The sequence below is a fragment of the Chlamydotis macqueenii genome, chromosome 5 (genome assembly GCF_036417535.1).
Source record: "Chlamydotis macqueenii isolate bChlMac1 chromosome 5, bChlMac1.mat, whole genome shotgun sequence".
NCBI lineage: Eukaryota > Metazoa > Chordata > Aves > Otidiformes > Otididae > Chlamydotis > Chlamydotis macqueenii.
In genome coordinates this window covers 49,539,457-49,555,492 of record NC_141560.1, presented here as the reverse complement: position 1 = coordinate 49,555,492, position 16,036 = coordinate 49,539,457, and positions in this window count along the sequence as shown.

Sequence of the window (16,036 nt, the reverse complement as noted above, 5' to 3'; positions counted from 1 at the left end):
CTTGATGTTATTTTTCCATCTAAGTAGTGGCTACAAAAACACTCAATGAACAAAGAGAACATATCTCCTTATTTGGTCTGTAGCTTGAGGGGGAAAAGTGAAAACCCCTGTAATTAAGAGAAAGTCAAAGTGGGCCCATATGGCATTTACACTCTGCGAGGGACTGTCACTGTATCCATACAGTGCGAGGGTGTAGCACATGGACCTGCAACAAACCAGCCTGTAGCTCCTGCAGCTGCGTTGCTGGGTATCCCGAGCTGGTTGGCAGCGTAGGGCGCCACGGTGGTTCTGTGCTGCACGCCTGCTGCAGTGACCTGTGCTTCTCGCTGTGCCAGCCCATCTGGAGTTGGGCTTGAATCTCAAACCAGGAGCTTCACTGCAATGGGACAAATCACAGCGTCACGCCCTCTAATCTGTAAACATGCCTGATTTAAGCAACCTAGTGATTCCAGTGCATTTGAAATTAGGTATACGGATGTTTGAGGCTGGTGGCTCTAAAAGCATTCAGTCTATATTGAATCAGCCTGTATTCAAACCCAGAATTTCAAGGAGCTCCAAAATTATGTCCACCTAAGTAGGAGACTATGTCTGAATTTTAAACACAGGTACAACCCCCATGTTTAGCATGCAAAACCAGGCCAGTGCCCAAAAGGGCTGTCACAGTTTGAGAACTCGGAAGTCCCAAGCCAGGTTTCAAAAGGAGTTGGAACTAGATTTCAAGAAAGTTCAAACTGAATTTTAAATAAGCACACAGTTGGTTTTACAGTAAATGGTCAGGCCTTTTCTTTCAAGCAGGCTGAGGCCAGTATTTGAGACAAAGACGAATGAGAATATTGTTTGGAAACCTGCAAATAGATGCACGCTTAAAAAAACCCTAAACTCTTCTTTGGTTGTGACTTAAAATCAAGAAAAACTTCAGCTTTCAACTGCATTCTAAGGCCATATGAACTAAAAATTCAAGGCAAAATTCAGAGTTTGCAAATCCTATGTAAATTGAGAATAAATAAGAGGAGTACTGTAAACAAAGTCTACCAAGCTACGTCTAAACCTGATACAAATTTGTGGCCATGTCTGCATCAAGGATGAGGGAGAATTGCTTCAGGTATGTGAAATGTGGTACCACAGAAAGATAAGTGATTAAAAGTAACCAATACTAATAGCTTCCAAGAAGCGTAAGTGGGATAATTAGAGTAATTTGAAAGGTTATCTATCTGGGTTTTCAGCATTTGCTCCCTTGCTGATGGAGCTTTCCATAATGCAGGCTAAGTCCTGAGCTTTGTGCCAGCCAAGAATTTCCCCTGACAACAACTCTTGCTGACGTTCCCCAGATATTTAGCTCCTTCAGTCACCTGACTGTATTTCAACACATGAAAATGTTAAAGAAAATAATAGCGAAAGAAAAAAAAAAGGCAGGAGAAAGAGACTGAGTAGATGGCCAGGCCTCACTGCACCACACAGTTCTGTTTGGAAATGCAAAGAGTCTATGCACAAAAAAAAAATTATGACATCGAAGTCAGACTATTTATAGTCTTTCCATCAGAGGCTGGTTGCAAAAATTAAACATAAATTAGAGTTTACAAGTCTAATTATAATTGTAAGGAGAACAAGAAATTAGAGCAATATGCCTATGTGCACTGCACAATCTCGTGACCCTAAAAAAAAATTTAATTATGAATGTAAAGTGACTGAAGCAGTATTTCTGATGAAGAATTTCCCCCCTCTGTCTTCAGAATGGTGTGATATTCTCCTTTGCTTTCATCTTGTTTTGAATTTTCAACAATAAGATTTGGTCTCAGCAGAGGGAATGAAGAGGGAGATGGATGATCTGTAAAGCTGTAGTAGGTATTGCAAAGCTTCTTCCTAAGCCTTTTGGTTCTTTACGCAACATTTATACTGTTCTTGAGAACAAGGTGCTTTGTATGAGGTTGGGGATAAATTCAATTGAAATATGTCATGTCACTAAAATGAAAAGGAAAAATAAAATTATTTCTGAGATTGCAAACGTTGCTTTTTCTACAGTTCAGGTTCTAATGCATCTGCACCAATCAGTTACTATACTGATGAAGTATTATTTTTATTGAAGTGTTATTTTTATTGAGTCGAGACTGTTAACTTAAATAGCTAAATATGGTTTAAAACGTCTTATTATTTCTGTAAGACTTTGAAACACACTCAAGTATTTATGTTTTAATTTAAGTAAGCCTGTATTATTTCTGCAGGAAAAGCCTAATGCCAAGATATATTTTAGAAAAGTATTTTCATGTTCAAAAGCTCTCATTGGCAAATTTTGTTACTGAAAACCAAACAGATTTCTAACATACTAGGAAAATAAAAAACACAGAATAAATCAGGAGGTTTTTTTTTTTTGCCATTTTATTTTTAACTTTTGAGAAATGGTTGTGTAGTATCCCTCCTTTTAACATTTTCTTTCTGCCTTTTTTACATTATAGTTGTTGCACCAGGAATGAATCTGACTTAATGAATGGAGTCACCCTTCAAAAACTATTTTGTATTTTCTATATTCTATCAAGCAGATGAAGACATAGGGCAATTTTAATTACTGACAGCACCTGTTGAATATGTTTCTCTGTATAACAGACATATACATTTGAGATATATGCCAACATACCCTGGATGGGATGTTCCCATAGGAACTGGCTTGACTAAATCTCTTAAATAAACTCTTACATTAATATGATTTGACTAAAGCTCTGTTAAGCATACCATTCAGCAATGACAATGTAAATTCAAACCTGGTGAGAAGCCCCAAAAGCAGAGAGACTGTGAAAGGAAGCTCCAAGAGAAATGCTGGTGACACTTTTGTAATTCTCCAGTGACTCAGCTGTTTTCAGAAGTTACAAAAATAAACACAGAGTTGTGAGCAACTTTAATAATGAAGCTTGAGTCTGTATGAAAATCCCATGCTCACTGCACTGGCATCAGCAGCTCAGCATTCAGCTGTCCTTCACTGGAAAGTTTGTTCCAGTTTGAGGTTTTTCTAGGAGATCTCTATTAATGAAAATTTCTGGGTAAAAATCAATTGCATCTGGCAGCTGGAATTATATTTTGCTTCAATTGCTATGGTTCAGAGCAGATCTGACATAAGCAATTATATTTTTTCATTAAAATCAAACTAATTGAGACTCTGCCCCGTGAATTTTATATCCTGACGGATCATTGTTGCTACCTTGTTTACTTTCCTTTCTACCACAGGACCTCCATCACATTTCACTGTCATCCCTGGAGCGTGCCCCTAATGGCTATTTGACACCGAGTGTTTGATCTAAATTGTTCCTTTGAATGCTAGATGAAAAGTGGGAAAATCTAGATGCAACATACAAAAATCTCAGCACTGCAAATTTTTTTTTGCCTCTTGAATCTTGTCGAGGAACGGGGAGACAGGCTGTGCCAGAAGCGCAGTTTCTGTTCCCAGAGCTGGCCTGCAAGGCCGTTCAAGAACAACACAAAATATGATTTTGCCCCGTGCCTTTACAAACAAGATTGCTGCATATGCAATGTTTCCTGGCCCTGGGGAAGTAGGAATGCTTCATAAATATTTGTCAACTGGTGTTATACATTTGATGTATGTCTTGTACTTAATTTTTCATTTGAATCTGAGTCTGCAGTTTTGTGTCACATTTATGAGACAGATTCTTCTTCCAGTGATTTAGTTCCAGTGATTCATTAAGTCAATCAGATCACAAAGTAAGATTAGCAGGTGGACTATTTATTGCAAATATCACTCATTGTGAAAATCACTTTATTTCCATTGGCAGACGCTTCTTGACCGATCCCAGGTTTTTACATAAGTACCTGATATGCCCTAGGATTTCCTTGTTTCAGGGTATGAGTATTTCAGCAAGTAGTGAATGCCATTTTAAGCAACGATTTCAGTATTAGTGACACATCTTGTGAATTTTGCAGAGGGACCTCCCCCTCTCTCCTCTAAGAGTGGTGAAGAGACCATCATAGCACAAAGATTCTCTGAAAGCCTCCTTCTTGGAACTGAGGGTCTTCAAGGCAGAACACAACACCTTGTAAGCTGGATTTTAAAGCTTCTTTCTGAATCTTGAAAATGTTGGGCCGTAATGTGACCTGCAGCATCGTGTGGCAAGAAGTCTGTTGTGCTCCGCAGCTCTCTAGGGAAGGCTGCAGGAGGGCTCCATAGCAACCAGTGGGTGAAGAGAAGTACTGGGTTTATCCAGGCTGCAGCCCTTGGACACTGTAGGATTCACTGTGTACAGAGGTTTAGGGCCACTGTACACCCTTATCTCCCAGGCTGCAGGTCCTGCACTTCTCAGATGTGCTGGGCTCAAGATTTTTAATATTCTTGGAGAAGCACCCCAAGTGCTGTGACTGTGAGTGCTGCAGAAAGGTCAGGACATTGATGGGACTGTTGAAGTTCCTTGAGATGATGCTACTGTGAGAATGCTGAGACACAGCTCTCACGCAGATCATGAAATGCTCTGGGAGAGTAGACTGCACCTTCTCATTCAAGTCTTGCCAGTTTTGCTCACTATTTGTCAGCTCCTGCCTCTAATCTTTTCTCTCATCCCCCTTTCCCAATTGGACAGTTATAATGTTGCTGGCTGTACCCATGGAAATTCCTCTTTCCCTGGAAGGGAATGTAAAGAATTTGTCCATCAGCCCCCTGATCTTCTAAGTCGGCTTTCATGGGCTAAGACCAAACTAGCCCTTTGGCTTTAGCTCACACAGTTATAGTCTGTGAATTTGCCAAGTCAGGGGAATTTAAAAGCGCAAGCCAAATCTGTGATCTGGAGCTCTCTTACTGAGTCATTGCAATTCGGAGAGAACGGGGCATCACACCACAGGTTTGATGTTGCCTCATTTCCTGTGGACTATGCTACTTCTCCTTGACACAGTCATCCAATCAAGCCTGTGCCTGAACACTGATAAAATGAGAAATTACATTCCCAACCAAACACTCACAGACAGCAGTCTTATGCTGTCTAAGATCCCTGTATTTTCAAAGAAAGCTTAAATAGACAGACCAATAATAATAATAATAAAAAAGGGGGGGTAGGGGAGAACTCCTTGAATTTCATCCTTCTCATGGCAGATACAATCATAGTGTCTCAGGTAATTATCTTTGCCTGAGATGATGATCACTCATTTTAGGAGTATATAAATCTATGAGTTGCGATATGAGGCAACCTGAAAGTCTCCCATGCATCCTTCTAGAGTTCCCTCTGTGCTCTTACATCTCTCTCAATCGTACCTCCTCTCCCGGGGGAAGGTTCACCAGAGCTTATCAGATTTAATTATTGTTGTTTCATATCAATGTTCTCATGTGAAACCAGAATACAAATAAGCCAACACTACCTCCATACCCCAAAACAATTACAAATGCAGATGATTCACCAGTTATTCATGCCAAACCAATATTTTTCAGTATTTTATAGTTCATGAGTGAAACATTTCAGCATGTTCAGGCTGAAACCACTGGCATGCTAGGAGGCATCTAATGGAGAAGGGCACTCTGCACAGGGACACATGGCATATTCAGCAGCCGTCACGCAATCTCGTATGGCTTAAGGACACTCCGCTTTTCCAGTAGCTTTGGAGGTAAGGAGATAATAAAAGTTGTATTTACCTTCAAGGAAATTTAGAGTTAGATGATAAAGCTAATCCAATCTATTACCTTGCTTCCACTGGAAGAGGGACACACTTTGCCCTTCCACCTCCCCAGACTTATCCCTGGTGCAGCTTGGCTCCTGCCTGCTGCTGTGACCTCTGCCCAGCCATGCCGATCCCTGCAGCTCGGAGGCTGTGCAATGGCCCTGCAAGCTGATGCCCTTCTGTAGAGCTCTGGTTGAGCTGGCACAGGTGAGAGACAAAACCACCCCACCGTGTCAGCCCCCCTTGTACCTGCTGCTCTGGGTGGCTGCAAAGGACTGGCAGCATGTCAGATGGAGCAGTTCTTTAATTTTGCTGTAAAAACAGAGATCAGGGTTTGCAGTGCTGAAAAAGTGAACGAATGGAGGACTGCAACAAATTTTGAGGCTGGCAATCACCCTTTGGCTCCCTAAAAACCTGAGCTCACTACTTCAATGAAGGAAGGTAATTCACACGCTGGGCTGTGTGCTCGTACTGGTGAGGAGCAACCCAGTGCTATCAAATTTAAGGGGGCAGAATACAAAGACCCATTGTCGGTGTCCCAGGATCTGAGCGAGCACTGTCTCATCCCAAGTATGTTCTGTTGCCATGAAGTTTGGTCTCTGTGAACAGTTGTAATGAGACCTGCCCTTTGTCTTGTTTTCCATCAGATGTAATTTTTCAATACACATACAACGAAAAGTTATGTGCTGGAGTTTAAACTCTTTTTTTTTTCCTGGTATGTAGAAGTAATTTAATTCACTATGCACAGATAACCCATTAGTTTATACTCAAGTTAAGAACAAAGCCAACTAATAAGCTTTGCTGTCACCTCTAATAAATGGTTTCACAAGATAATAACTCCATGTGGCTACGCCCAAGGGCCATCAGCATTTTTAAAGCTTCTTTATGTTTCAAGAAAGAGTCACACCGTAACTGCCAGGAACACTGTGGGAGAAATACTACAAACCAATACTTTGGTTGAACATCAAGATTATGAATTACAGAGGACCTGTGGGCAGAGAACCTTAAGCAGATCACCTGCCCCAAAAAGGATGTACACCAGCAAGCCTTTCCTCAGCATATGTCCCATCTCAGCCATCGTGTGAAGCACATTGAGCTTGATTGTAGTCATAATCTGTTTAAGCTGACTTGAGGTCTGTGCTGAAAGGGCAGCTCTGGCTCCTTTTGTCTTGTTACTCTGCATCTGTTGTTACCTGGTGTTGGCACCAGCACTGCTGCATGGGCTGGTCCCTCTCACTAATAGATCCCAAAATTAGTCTGAAATGAAAAAAGGTAAGTTTTTTTTTTGTTGTTGGATCTGCACATCCTGAGGTCACAGGATTATCAGTCACAATTTAAGGGAAAAGGTAGAAGCTTGCAGTCAGAGGAGCAGGAGAGGAGATGACTCCCTACTCCTTTAGCAGCCATTTCCAGTTATATCAGCATAAGCTGTTTGTGAAACCTCAAGTGATCATCTGCTTCATGCAGAGGACTGGGGGGACCTAGCAGGTACATTATGCTTTGATAAATATAGCAAAACCTTTCCTTAAATTTTGTATAGTAATGAAATAATTTTGTGTTTTACTTTTGCCATGGTGTTTCTCTGGCCTTAAGAGTGCTTTTGTACACCTAGCAAAGCACAGGTCTCCAGGGACCAGCAAGACTGGGATGTGAAATTGGGGAACAGGCCCCTCTGCCCCATCACTTAACGCAAAATGTGGGAATCTAGGACAATGGCAAGCCTCCTCTGCTAAGTGGTAAGGACGAATTTGTTGAGGAGCTAGTAACACAGGTTTTTAGTTTGGAAAAGATACCTCCTACCAGCAAGTGTTCTCACAGGATGGTGAGGAGAACATGTGAGTCACAGGGATCTCTGAAACTCTGACATCTATGGTGCCTGGGAGGGTATGTACAGCCCATGCTGCTCAGAGAGTAAGGGAACAAAGGGGATCAAAACTCCTGATAAATGAGTTTGGGTGTTTGGGTTTTTTTTTGGGGGGGGGGTGGGAGTGTATATCACCAAGATGAAGAGATGTCTTATAAGTCGTGGAATATAATTAAGAAAAGGAGAAACTATGAAGACGAGTTTTGGGAATAACGTCTTGACTGTGCGGCTTGTCCTTCTGAAGGGCTGGTTGTGTAGCTGGAGGTGCTTGGGTTGCAAAGCTGCGCTGAGCTCACCATGCTGCAGTGCGCGATCAGAATTAGAAACCATTATAACTGCAATGACTGAAATTTCAGTGTGATGCATCTAGTCCTTTTGAACTCTGGATGTTGTATTTGCATATTAATATCTGAGCACAATTACCTCATGTCTCCTAAGGGAAGTGGTTGAGGCCCCATCGCGGAGCACCAGTAGGGCCTGATTTTCAGAGGCAGTGAGCAATCACCTATCTCATGGAAAACCAAGATGGAAAATAAACTGCAGATAACAATCTGATACCAGAAGAGGGATGGGATAGGTGTGACCTATTATGGTTTTTTCCATCTCAAAATTTTATGATTTGGCTGTATCCATTCACCTGATATGCTAGTTAAAATAATAAAATAAAAAAAATACTGTGTGATCAACCCACACAGCTCCGTTCCTCAGTCAGTTCCCACACCTTAATTCCCCAGCCCATTCAAAGGGCTTGATTGAAAAAAAAAAAAAAACCAAACCCAAATAAACCACAAATAGAGTGGATCATCACAACACTGTAAAGGCTTGGTTACAGACAATTAACTACTTTGTCTAGATTTTTGCCTGAGCTTACACATCTGTCCATAGGAGCAAGGCAGAATGAAGCATCTCCCACCTAATGCCGAGCAATGACTACATCTTGGGGTTCAGGTGTGATTCCTGGGTCAGGCATCTGTTCTGCACATGCCTTCCCAAAACTGAGGGCACAGAGGTCAAGTGGAGGAAGGTGATACTTCTCTGGCTCAGGTGGTTGAGAAGGGGAGATGGGAACTTCTCTGTGAGGAATAAAAGATGCTACTTGCTTCCAGGAAGTCAGGAAAGAAAATATGACTCTCGCTGTGTAAACCTGAGGCAGGGTTGAAGCAAGACAGCTGCAAGTATCCTTTCAATCTAGCCCTACATGAGGAGCTCAAGTAGTAAGAGGTCTATGGTCCAAATGTTTGGTCAGCAGAAAGTGGACCTCTTTATAGCTAAGGAGGCTGAGATACTGCAGTAACAGTGTCCATCCTCCTATGTCTGCCATGTTCTGGTGAAAAAACAGGCAAGTGCACTGAAGGTGCATTGAACGAGTTAAAGTTTTACTGTCCTAGGATGTTCTTGAGTACGTTGTTTTCTATCTACCAAATGCAATAACGCATAAATCATAGATATGACCTGGATCATTACCTGTATGTGAAAATGTACCCATGTGACCATACATGAGTGGTTTCCCAGAAAAAGCCAATTATCTTAACTTTGAAGTCTGAACTTGCTAATCGCTCCAGCATGTGTCGTTTCACTTTCTCATCAGCAGTGTCTGATTTTTTTTTTTCTCTCCAGCCATTGTCTTAAGATAATGGAGCTGGAGGCTTCATTCTTTTTTTTCCTTTAGTGTAATTGTAAATTTTTTTCTCCTAAATAGATCCTGCTTTTGATAAACAGGGTAGTATGCTCATACCTCTGTGGAGTGCTGTGTGCTTACTTATTAAGGGACTTGTTATGTGCACGGGAACATAAAATGTGCTGTATTCGATTTGATCTCTTGGAGGGATCTTCAGTGAATGGTACCAGCCATTTCAGACGAAGACTCTCCTGTTTATCACTGTGTCATGTTGTATTCCAGACAGAAATCTTTCTTAATGCCTCAGGTGACTGCAGCTGAAGCACTGCGTGCAGAAAGCTGATTTATGACAAATGTATACGTGTGAGATGTGAGAGATCTAGCTGCAAAACCTAGTCTCACCAAATTATTTCTGGAGTGTGATATGCTTCGAAAGATTATTTCTGCAATGCCTTGAAAATAAAATAGGTTAATGCTTTTCTGTTTTATTACACACCTTTATTTTCTGCACTAATATGGAGAAACCAATACTTTGCCAAAGGGAACCAGTATAATCCACAGATGACATAGCTCAGGTAGTGGTCTCTGGAGTTGTTTGGTCATAAACGTTTAACTCTACTTTGGGCCTGTCAGTTTTATTTCACCATCTAGAAACCAGAACCTGGGTACTGAGTATCAAAGGCATATAACACAACTTTTAAATCTTGATACACATAGCACGGTATGGAAGAGGAAAATCGTTGCTAGTAAGTTTTCCTTGATGTGTGTCCCAGGGGAAAATAGATGAGAAATACTAATCTTCTTAAATCAATAACAGCATTTTTTCTTTTTTTTTTTTCAGAAGACATGTTACAAATAAGTAAAAGCAGCTGTAACTTATAACTTCTACAGTCTGAACATACTATTTTTTAAAATATTCTCTTCAAAGTTTCTTTTAAAATGTATTACCAGGTAAAAATGTTATTTTTCAGTTTGGAATAGATTTGTTTTCCTTTTTCACTCTCCACATCTGACTAGTGAGAACATTTTGAACTTTTGAAACTTTCCCACTGGAAGCCTGATTGGATTTCTCATCAGTGTGCCCACACAAATTAACATCAGCGAAAATGTTTTCCATTTCAGACTGGAAAGGTAAAAGAATACAAGTTAGATGGTTCACATCAGCTGGTCTTTTGGAAATATACTCAAAACTGCTTAGGAAGGTAGCTGAGGCAATCTTTGAGTTGTTAAAAATGACACTCAAAAAAGAAAAGCAGAGATCTGGTAAACAGAAAAATATAAACACAGAAACTATACTTTAAAAGGAAGTAGCGAGGAGAAAATTACCAAGGCAAATGTAGATCAGGAAGTGTAACTTCAGCTTCTCCAAAACTATTGCTACAAATAGTCAAACTATTTGCAAAACACCTAAAAATACCCCATAATGAATATCCAAGCACCGTTCCAACCAATTTTATTGTGTGTTGATATGACAGAGGTTGGTATTGGGACAGGCCCTGTTTAACATCTTTGTCAATGACATGGACAGTGGGATAGAGTGCACCTTCAGCAAGTTTGCCAACAACACCAAGCTCTGTGGTGTGATTGACATGCTGAAGGGAAGGGATGCCATCCAGAGGGACCTGGGCAAGCTTAAGAAATGGGCCTGTGCAAACCTCATGAAGTTCAACAAGGCCAAGTGAAAGGTCCTGCACATTGGTCAGGGCAATCCCAGGCACAAACACAGGGTGGGTGAAGAATGGATCAAGAGCAACCCTGAGGAGAAGGACTCAGGAGTGCTGGTGGATAAGAATCATAGAATCATAGAATGGTTAGAGTTGGAAGGGACCTTCAAAGGTCATCTAGTCCAACCCCCCTGCAAGGAGCAGGGACATCCCTGACTAGATCAGGTTGCTCAGAGCCTCATCCAGCCTGGCATTGAATGTTTCCAGGGATGGGGCATCCACCACCTCTCTGGGTAACCTGTTCCAGTGTTCTACAACCCTCATTGTAAAAAATTTTTTCCTAATATCCAATCTAAATCTACCTCCCTCTGTCTTAAAACCATTACCCCTTGTCCTATCACAACAGGCCCTACTGAAGCTCAACACTGCAGCCCAGAAGGCCAATCAAAACCTGGGCTGCAGCGGAAGAAGCATGACCAGCAGGTTGAGGGAGGTGATTCTGCCCCTCTACTCTGCTCTCATGAGACCCCACCTGGAGTACTGCGTCCAGCTCTGGAGCCGCCAACATTAGAAGGACACGGACCTGTTGGAGCGAGTCCAGAGGAGGGCCCCAAAGACAATCAGAGGGTTGGAGCACCTCTCCTATGAGCACAGGCTGAGAGAGTTGGGGCTGTTCAGTCTGGAGAAGAGGAGGCTCTGGGGAGACCTTACAGCAGCCTTCCAGTACCTAAAGGGGGCCTACAGGAAAGATGGGGAGGAACTCTTCAGTACAAGGGGTAACGGCTTTAAAATAGAAGGAGGCAGATTCAGACATGATAAAAAGGAAAAAAAAATTATAATGAGGGTGGTGGAACACTGGAACAGGTTGCCCAGAGAGGTGGCTGATGCCCCATCCCTGGAAACATTCAAGGCCAGGTTGGATGGGGTTCTGAGCAACCTGATCTGGTTGGAGATGTCCCTGCTTCTTGCAGGGGGGTTGGACTAGATGACCTTTAAGTGTCCCTTCTGACCCAAACCATTCTATGATTCCATGATTCTATTTCTTTAGGAATAGGAGAGAGAGTGTGCTAGGCTTAATGTGCTAGGCTTTCAACTTAATACTGTTTCATAGCACACTTTCATAAACAGGGTACACAAACATGGTCCTGATGAAATTACTCTAAACTGTGTTCAAACTGGTTGCAAAATTATACTCCAGGAGTGGTTATTAGTGATTCACTGTCAAATTAAGTTGAATTTAATGTGGCTCCACTGTGATCTGTCATGAGCCAAGCACTATTCCATACTTTCATTTACTACTTTGCTCATTAATAAAGAGAGTCAATTTACTGAGTTTGTAGGTCATGCCAGCTGGGAGATGCAGTAAGCCCTTTGAAAGAAAGGATGAAAATTCAAAACCATGATGACACATTACAGAAGTGATCTGAAATAAGCAAAAGGCCATTCCAGACAGACAAAAGCAAGATCAATAGCTCAATATGTTTCACAAATATGCAACAGTTGCACAAATACAAGATGGTAAATAACTTCCTGGATGCTTGTTGTGTAGAAAAGCGGAAGGTAACTTTGCAGTGGATTACAAGTTAAACATGAGTTAGCAGTCTCATGTTGTTGTGAAAAGGTAGATGAGAACATACAAGTAGATGTGACAACTGTGAGATAACAACACTGCCCTTCCATCCTACTCAGCAGCAGTGAGATGAGCTTTAGCTAAAATATCATGTCCAGCTTTGGACACTTTACTTGTAAAAAAAAAAGCCAAAACAAAACCAGGAGCCTGGTAGTGTGGTAAGAAGGGCTAGAGATCTAGTGGACGTGTTTTATGAGGAAAGATTAGAAAATCAGGGTTGTTTAACAGAAAGATGGTAACAATCTTCAAATATGTTAAAAGTTGCCAGAAAGGAGATAAACCTTTCCCCATTTCCAGTGAAACAAAACAAGAAATAACAAGCCTAAACTATAGCAAACAAAATTCAGGTTAGATGTACACAAGAGATTTGTGACGGTACGGATACGAATCCCAACAATAGGCATTTATAAGAACAGGTTAGACCAACATCTTTGTGGAATTACATAAGCACAGCTGATCTTTCCTTTGGGTGAGGGATGGACTGGCACAATCTTAGATCTCTTCTAGCTTGGCTTCTTATGACTCTGCAATATGTATTTGTGACTCATGTAGGCTTTGATGAAACATGAATGTTGCTATGGAAAATATTTTTTTTCAAAACTATTTTTTTCAAAAATGTTTTTTTCAAAATCTTTTGGCCAAGCTGCATGAATTGACAGTTCATAAAGTTGTCTTTTGCCAGGATTTCACTTTTGCATCCAGTCACTTGTTTCTATATTCTGCAAGAAATTGTAGGTCTTTCTGGGACAGATCAGTAGCACGTGGACATACCATTTAAATTAGAATATGTGTAAAATTCAAATTGGCTGCAGAGGACATAGGGGAGCCCACACCACAATGACCTACTCTGAGTTATGTTTGAGCCTCACCTATCATCTAACCTGTTGGGTAATTCTGTACTGTTTCCCTGCAGATGAGTGATAAAGCAAGTTCAAGTTTTAAAAGGAATTAAGAGAGGTTGTTGATGTCATTAGATTGTGGGGGGCATTAACATAGATTGGTCTATGCTTCCATCATATGCTGCAAATAGCTGTCCTTCTATCTACAAAAAGATAAGACAAAAATTTTCCTGTATGCATATAATACTTATATAACCCATCCTGATGTAATATGCTAAAACATCTTTCAATCCTGTCCTTGAAATATTGCTGTCAGAAGCAAAAGTACAATTACCCTCTTTTTACACACCATTTATACAGAGAAAATGAACTCAAGATCTTTTTGGTGCTTTTGAGATGCTTATGCACCTGTGTAGACTTGAGCTGAAGCAACTTCCTCAAAGTCATACAAATAGGGAGATCCTGAATGCGAATGCGTCTGCCAGATACAGGCAGCTGCCGTGCACTGGGATGGCTCTTCCTTTCACATAGCTGTCACAAAGCACTAAACTGCCTAGTGGAGGCACTGTCATTTCTAGTGAAATGCTTTTAGTTTTGCTGAAAGTGTTAAAAAAGTAAGGCTTGATTATTTTTGTTTGTCTGTTTTTTTGTTGTTTTTTTTTTAATTCTTATGAAAACTTGCCAGTCTGTGCAAAATGGACTGTGGTAAATGAACAGTGCAAGTTTTTAGCAAAATAATAATAAGAAAAATTATAAAACCCGAAAAATGCAAAGTAACATAGACATTTCTGGTTTGACAGAAAAGCCCATTCATCCAGTTAATCAGTCTGCCAAGCTGGCTTTTTTTTTTCACAGAAAATTAAAACTTTTAGCCAATTCCGTTCTTCTTGTTGACCGGTGGGAGACCTAGGAGCCCCAGTGGAAGGTGGATATGTGGAAGAAACAGTTTCAAAAAAACCCAGAACAAGATAAAGGAGTTTGTTATTTTTTTTTTCCTTTCACATAACGTGTAGATTACCTCTTTTGCAGCTCTTTTTCGTTCCCTGCTTTCATTCTCTAGTTTCTGTCTTCAGTTGAATTCTCAATACATAGCTAAAAAGAAAAGCTGAGAAATCTTACCCGCCACTGAACTTCTGTATCACTATCAACAAAGCAACAAGAAAAGATACCTAGCCATCCAGAGTACAGATGATACAAAGAAAATACATTAGCATCAATCTTCTAAGCTGAGTAATGCTTGGTATTTAGGAAGGTAGTTACAAAAGGTTGGCCGCAGCCTACAAAGGCTAATCATCTGAGGATCGTCTGTAGTCAATGAAAGCTTTGTGTTTGCATTTGAGTTTGTGACACGCAGCATACGCCATGCCTGTGTTGGGAGAGTCAGCAGACAAACTCATCGCAGGTCAGCAGCACACTCTGCACAGCACTCTAGGAGGGGCAAAAAACCTACGCAAAGCATGCACTGGCCCTGGTGTCAGACCAGATCAGTTTGTAGCAACTATAGATAAGTGCTAAGGACTGATTTACTTAGTACTACTAAGTTAATCTTACTACTTAGGATGAATCTTTCTCTACCTCGGTGTTTGGAGAATTTCAGAACAAAATCAAAAGAGGGAGGATGACTCAAGAGTTAACAAGATGGAAGTGTCTTACTCAACTTGCCAGACCACAGCAGAAAGGATTTTGGATATCTAGAATGACTTGGCACCTGTCGTCCTCAGGCACATGAAATGATGTGGGATTTGGATGTGTCAGGAAGCAAGGACTGAGCCTCATGCTGCTATCTTCTAAGGATAACTTGCTCTCTTCCTGATGCCTGATACGAACTGGGATATGCCTACTCAGACCAAACAAAAGATGTAGAGATTAAACTGCACCATTAGTATGCAGTAATGAGATGACTGGAGAAGATCTCTCACATGCAACAGCTTCATTTCCATGCTTAAATGATTTACTTCTTTATTAAGTCCACTTGAATCAGCATTTCATGCAGGGAAATTAAATGTGTGTGGAAGAACAGTTGGCATCTTGACCACAAGCTATGCTATGGATACAAATTTAAATACACAATTCTGCAGAGTTTGATGTTACTAATGAGTGAAATAGAGTAGAAAAACCATTTACATCTGCTTACGCTTCTCAAAAATGTTACAGAAATCCTGAAAGGTAAATGAAGAGTATTTAAAAGATAGAAGAAAGCAGGGCAACCACCAAATATAATTTCTCACAGCACTACAGTTTCACTTCACAAGTAAAATACTGCTTTCAGCAATGAAGGAAATGTGGCAGAATTATCTGCTTATAATTATGATCCTCAAAATTTTAAGACTCTGTTATTTGTTATCTGACATTCTGGGAAACATATTATAGTTTGTGAATGCACCTGTTCTCTCCTGCTCAAGACCAGAAACAATCATATTTTAGCATGAAATGTTCTATTTCTAGAAACTGCAAAGGTGAAATTTTGCTTATGATTCTCTGTAGATTTCATCATAATTTTTAAATCAGCTCCTGCCTCATCCCTCCTTAACAGCAGGAGACAGAAGGAAGGCTGGAGAGATGGGCCTGGAGATAGTGGTTCTGTTTGGCACCACCTTTGTGCACCAGGGATGATGGCACTGCACTGGCACCATCTGGCAAGAGGTTTTAGTTGTTCCTAACGTGGACTGTGGAGCTGACTGCTGCAGATGAAAGACTCCGTATCTCAGTTGCTCACTGCTCAGCTATCCAACACATCCCAAGTTTTCAATTTGTAATAAAACCACATTTTAATCTTGATTC